This window comes from Martes martes (genome assembly GCF_963455335.1).
Source record: "Martes martes genome assembly, chromosome: 8".
Taxonomy (NCBI): domain Eukaryota; kingdom Metazoa; phylum Chordata; class Mammalia; order Carnivora; family Mustelidae; genus Martes; species Martes martes.
The window spans coordinates 50,371,104-50,377,773 of record NC_137895.1 but is presented as its reverse complement, the minus strand read 5'-3'; the positions used below and the strand labels follow the sequence as shown (position 1 = coordinate 50,377,773).

The following is a 6,670-nucleotide window of genomic DNA, read 5'->3' as shown; positions in this document are numbered from 1 at the left end:
TGGAAATGCTTTCAGAGCCATCACTTACAATAGAATTAGTAGAATTTGTCCAGGCCTGTCTGAAATGGGGTACAAAAACCACAAGAATGAAGTTGTGTGCTTTTTTAATTTAATACTTGGCAATTCCTCTCAAATATGTATCCTGATATGGGAGAGGGGTCGGAATAAGCTATCCTCCTTGTCAGACTCTATTATGTGAGCACAAATCTCCTCCTGGGGCCATTTTGCCTCAAAGAGTGTGTTTTGAATCTTCTCTGTCTTGGAAAAACCCGCAGGAGCTGTGAGTAAGAATGGTGGCATGCAGGGGCCTGGGTGTGGGCTGGGAAGGCTTCAGAGTTTCTGGGAAAGCAACATAATTGTGGTAGGAAGAATTTCTAGGCAATACTGATTTCAGGGAATAGAGGTGAAAGTAAAGGGAAAATAAAACTCAGAAATGAACGTGAAGGATCAAGTGATCTTCCTTTTGAATGGCCTGATTAAGCCCATTATTCCCCAACTGATGGAAAGAAGATCCAGCATTGGGATTATGAACTTGTGCTGTCCACGCTGGCTTCGTATCTACAACGTAAAGGGAGTCTCAAGTCCCCAGCTGGAGGAAAAGGCACCTAAGAAGGTCAGAGATGGTGTAGTTAGTTCCAGATCTCACAAAGGGAAGGGAAGATCTGGTCTCGTCCGTGCAGCCTCTTCTTTTGGAAGCCTATGGTGACCTACAAACATCAGCAAGGACCCTTAAATGGTGTAAGTCAGACCCTCTGCCATCTCCTCTACTTTCTTATTTCAGCTTGGATTAATGGCTCATGATATTGCTTGACAGTGCTTTATTCAAACCAGAACTAACTTCCCTTAAATTTTAGATATGGATAAGGTTTATTCAGAGACCACTGAGAATGGGTTGGATTCCAATAGAAAGGTATAAAAGCTTGTTTTCACATAGAACCCCATTGCTCTCAATGTTTGAAATAAGGCCCTAACCCCATAGGAAGGCAATTTTCAGTTCACCTCAGTGAGCCCTGGAGAGACAGGAGAAGCCAAGGAGAAAGTTTCTCTGAGAATCAGTCAGAAGGCTAGGCCTGTGTTTCTCCATACATTGAGATCAGCTGGGAGTTTTTTAATTCCCAGTGAAAGAAGATAAGCTTAGAAGAAAAGCTCTAAAACTGGCAAACTAGGGCAATTATTGGAGTAGCTGGAATATAGCTGCTGCCTCAACTATAAAATGAGAAGAAAATATTAAATATTAAATGATATCCACTTAACATATGAAATTTATTAACCTAATAATTTATATATTAAGTTATAGTATCAATGTATTAATTTGGTGATTATATTAAACATTATTTTATAAATATAACTTATCAATGTAATTACAACCATTAATTTAATAATGATTAATATTAGATTTATTAGATATATGTTTGATTTAACATATATAACTATTGGATGAGATACCACCCAACCTTCAAAGAACATTTAACTCCTGTATTAGATAAGAATTCTAGAGATTAAAAAAAGGGAGTGGCTCCCCAACTCCTTTTGTAAGCTAGAAGAACCTTGATGTTAAAATTCCACAAGGCAAAAAATAATAATAATAATAATAAAATTTCACAAGGGCAGTATAGTATGAGAAAAACTATATGCTAAATATAGTTATAAACATAGATGCACAAGCTTATGGTAAAATTTAACATTTATTTATTAATCTTTTACAAAAGCAAGTGAGGCAGAGAAAGAGAGTAGAGGAAGGAAGAAAAAAGGAAGAAAGAAAGAAAGATGCAGTAAATTTGGAGCAAAATGAAATCTTAAACATCTTAAACAGATGTAGACTTGTCAACAATCTAAACCAAATGTCTTACTAAACATGAAGCATAAGAAGCATTACTTTTTCTTTGATTGAGATATAATTGACATATAACATTGTATTAGTTTTAGCTTTAAAGTCAGGGACAAGGCAAAGATGCTCACTAGTACTGCTTCTATTCAGGACAGAAACCCAGTAACAGAAAAAAAAGAGAAAACTCAAAAAATGAGCAAAACAGTATGGTCAGTATTAACCCACTTGATATGATTATCTACATGTAAAATTAAAAATATCCATAAGTGATTTAGTAAAATTAATGAGAGCTCATTGAAGTTACTGGATAGACAAGCAATAAATAAAAATAATAGTTTCACTATACCTAATAAAGAACCATTTAGAAAATGTAATTAAGGAAAAGATCTCATCCACAATGGCAGCCAGAAGTTGTAAGGCAGGTAATAAATATAGCAAAAGTTGTACAGTTTCTTACTAGAAAATAGAAAAATGTATTTCAGGACACAAATAAATGGAAAAGTATAGACTGTTAATAGGTAAAAATACTCAATGTTTTGAGAATGACAATTTTTCCCAAATTAGTTTATAAATTTACTGCCATTCTAATTCAGATTTTAAAAGAGATTTTGACTACATTTGACAAACTAACCTTAAAATCCATACGGAAGAATAAAGGACCAATTTTGAAAAATAAGAATAAGGAGGGAAGCATCTTGCCCTCCCAAATCTCAAGATTTATTATAAAGCTTTGGTCCTTAAACAATATGGTATTAGTTTGAAGATAAATAGATGGACTAATGGAACAAGATAGAAAACCCCAATACAGACATACAAATATAGAGAACTTGGTACATGTACTTCTGGTACCTGGTGGGGGGCAGGAGGGAGCTAGCAGTGGCAGAATAAATAGTGGGGAAAGAAAGTTCTATCTCATAAGTGAGGTGGAGAAAATTGACGATCCTTATCATAAAAAAAAAAAGAAAGAAAGAAAGAAAGAAAGAAAGAAAGAAAGAAAGAAAGAAAGAAAATCCCTACAGACTTTATATATATGAGTGAATTCTGTGTTAACTAAAAGTCTATGAAATGCAAAACTTCAAAATTATGAGAAGACAATGTGGAGAGTATCAGTAGAGAAAGAAATATCTTTATGACCTTGTGGTACAGCAGAATTTCTTAAATAAAACACAGAATTTGCCATGTGCTTCAGAGGAATTTGTCCCCTTTCCAGGCCAGAGGCAAATCTTGATGTTAAATCTAATAGGGGAGTTCCATTCCTATTCTGGTAAACAATTGAGCAATGGGCATGTGACCCAGTCCTGTTGAATAAGACATGTGGCAAGTCTGATAGGAAGTTTTTGTGATTTCTTTCTTTCTCTTAAAAAATATTGACACGAAAAAGTCATTAATTTTATTTAAATTTTTTATGTGTGGCTTGTTCGTTTTCACCTCTGTGATGTCCAGAACTCTGGTAGCCATCCTGGGACACATGAGGAAGTTACCCTAAAGGACTCAACAACGTCCTGAGAATAGCAGAGTGGAAAAGAGAAAGAACCCAGAACCCTAACAAAATTGTTGACTTGATTTAAGCCTGTACCTCCGCTTTCCTTTCAAATGAGACAATAAAAACTTCTGGTTTACATATTTTGGATCAGATTTTCTTTTATTTGAAGTCCAAAATTACCTGACATTTGGTCTATGAAATAAGATTTGCTTGTAGATGGTTTAAACACCTAGAAATAATTTTTCTTATAGATCAAGAAATAGAGTTTCTGGCCTCACTATGGGATATAGGAAACAAGAAAGAATATGACCAAAAAAAAAAGCTAGATAATTTACAAAATTACAACTTTTCTTGAATCTGTTACAGAGCTGTGGTCACAGGGCAAACAATTAGCTTAAGAAATGCGAACAAAGATGCCTTCAAGGAGAGCACTTGCTTAGCTACAGCAAAACACCAGATGCTATACAAGCTGGTAAAAAAAAAAAGAAAGAAAGAAAGAAAGAAAAGAAAAAGAAAAAGAAAAAGAAAGAAAGAAAGAAAGTTGGCTAAAAAAAATTTTTTTTTCAGCACCAGAATCTTTTTAATAACAAGGCAAGATCTGGGGTTACTTTTTGTAGCTGATGCTGGCCTTGCTGCATCTGGCCTGCTCCAGCTTCCAGCTCTTGGATTGCACAGAGGGTTTGGTGTGGCTGTGTGGTGTCCCTGGGGCCTTGCCAATATACCCCTATCCTATACCTGTGGGCACTTTCATGGACCAGAGAGTAAGATGGTGCCACAGCCCTTGGGAGAGTCCAGGCCAACTGGTCAAATATGAAGATCTTGCCCCCAGCTTTGTGGATGTGGCTACAGTCATGACTGCTCACACACAGTGCACACATCTTCAGTTTGGGCACCTCCTACCACACACAGTGGTTACAGTCCCTAAAACCACCACTGTTCTGTCTTTCTGACCAGGAAGCTTCATTTTCTGGATCATGCAGGAGAGGAACAGAGGCAGCTGGTTGGTATGACTCATGAATGACCTCTTCAACACAACTTCAATCAACAACTTGGTTAAAACTGGAGTTAGTTCGTTTGGCCAGAAACCCATACAGCTTGACCAACAGTCTCAGGTAGATGTCCTGGATAGTGAGCTCCTTGTGCCAAACCTTTTGGTCTTTGTTGTGGCAAATGTAGGTAACATGATTGAACCTCCTACTCAACCAGGTCCAGAAAACAAACAAACAAAACACACTAAAGTTGTTAATGAATGCAGAATGGTCCATTGTGAGAGGATAGGGTATAGAGTGTAAAATGAAAGCAGAAAACTGCTGAGATCCACAGATAGAGAGGAATTCCCACCCATTTGCAGACCCTTTTCACAGACCTCACTGAGTGTGCATGAGAAAACCAAAAACAGAATGAGTCTGAAGAAACATCCCTTGTGGTACAGGCTTGGAGAAGGAAAGAGCAACCCCTGAGGTGAAGGCATGAAGATTTTCCCATATCCTTCTCTCCTGTCTCCTACAGCCTTATCCCACTGGAAGAAGGGCATTACACCCTGTTACCCTCAAGGTACAGGTGAAGACATATTGCAGGTGAGAAAAGGAACAGAAAAACCCTCTGGGGAAGGGCAAGAATACATTAGGGATTGCCAACTTCCAGATGAGGAGAACCACTGAGAAGGCCCTAACTCTAAGGCACAGGGGTGGAACACTCATCTAAAACTGGGATTGAAGCAGAACAACAAAAGTCACCTCCATGCCACTCCCAACATCAGGTAGCAAACTCCAGAAACAAGTAACATTGACCTTCAAAAGTATGGACAGAGTCCTTTCTGAGGCAAAAGTATAATGGGAAGACCTAAGTCTTAGAGTGAAGCAGACATTGAGAAAAACCTTCTCAATGTTTTTGAGATGATAGGCAAACCACTCCCTATCCTAAACACAAGACAATGCTAGAAGCTGAAGCTTGTGGTAGAGTGATTATAACCATAACAAGAAAATAACCCAAACCCAGCCCTACTGTCTGGGTTGATAGTCTCACACACTAAAGGCCTAGCAAAAATAAAAGTCATGCCCATTATCAGGCATGAATATTACTTACCTAAGTCTGTACTGTTCTACATAAGATGTACAGCTTTCAACCAAAAATTGCAAGACACACAAAGCAGCAAACAAAAATAAAACATCATTAAGAGACAATCAACAAAATCATTCAAATATGACAAAGGTGTTGGAACTATCAACCAGTGACCTTAAGCTCCCTAAAAAAGCTCCTTCAAGAAGAAATAAATAACCTGACTAGTTCTGTATCTTTTAAAAGTATTGAATTTCTAATTAAAAACCTTTCAAAAAAAGAAAATTCCAGGCCAGATGACTTCATGGCAAGTTCTACCAAATGTCTAAGAAAGAAATAATAACAACAACCTTGTACAAACTCTTCCAGAGTTTGTATATAGAAAAGATGGGGGAAATTCTCAATTCATTTAATGATGCCAGCGTTACTCTGATGCTGAAATGGAACAAAGATGTTATAAGAAAAGAACAAGCCAATATCCATCTTGAACAAAGATGAAAAAATCTTTAGCAAAAACTGAGCAAACTGGAATAAAAGGGAACATCTAAAGCTGACACAGAGCATCTATCAAAATTTAATACCTTATATCATATTTAATGGTGAGAAACTGGATGTCCCTCCCCACCCCCACACCCAAGATTAGAAACAAGTCAAAGATGTTCCTCCTACAACTTCTTTACAACATCATACTAGAATTCCTAGCCAATGCAATAAGGCAAGGAAAAGAAATAAGATGTATATAGATTGGGAAGGAATAAATTAGTCAAGAATCATATAAATGGTCTGAAATTTTACCCTATTTGCAAATAAACAAGGTAAACGTCTCTGGTTTCATAGATGCTGGCAAACAGCACGAGATTTCTGAGTCATGGAAAAGGCTGTTATTACTTCATGCAATAGCAATCACCAGAATATCAGTATTGTCTGGTGTTGGTAACTCTAATTCCCACAGAGAAGCATGAAGAGGGCCAGAAAATATCACAAATGGTTAGGGAATCCAAATTTTCTATATTGGTTATCACTAATTGTCAGAGAGTGGGGTCAAGGGTAGAATTTGACTACAAAGAGGAACAGAAAATATTCTGGTGTGATGGAACTATACTATATTTTTAATATAGCAGTAGTTATGTGACTGCATTTGACATCTCATAAAAATTTATATGAAAAAAGGTAAATTTTATTGTATCTAAACTACACTACTTTTCTATCTTTTTTTTTTTTTTAAGATTTTTATTTATTTATTTGACAGAGATATCACAAGTTGGCAGAGAGGCAGGCAGAGAGCGGGGGTGGGGGGCGGC

At 36.8% G+C, this 6,670-nt stretch overlaps 1 pseudogene across 1 annotated transcript; it reads right to left on the bottom strand.

Annotated features, from left to right (window-relative positions):
- Positions 1-3,915: 3,915 nt before the first annotated feature.
- Positions 3,916-4,576, bottom strand: LOC308347049 (large ribosomal subunit protein eL18-like; annotated as a pseudogene). Its single transcript has one exon. The product of its transcript is annotated as a large ribosomal subunit protein eL18-like (transcript).
- Between the last annotated feature and the right edge of the window lie 2,094 nt (positions 4,577-6,670).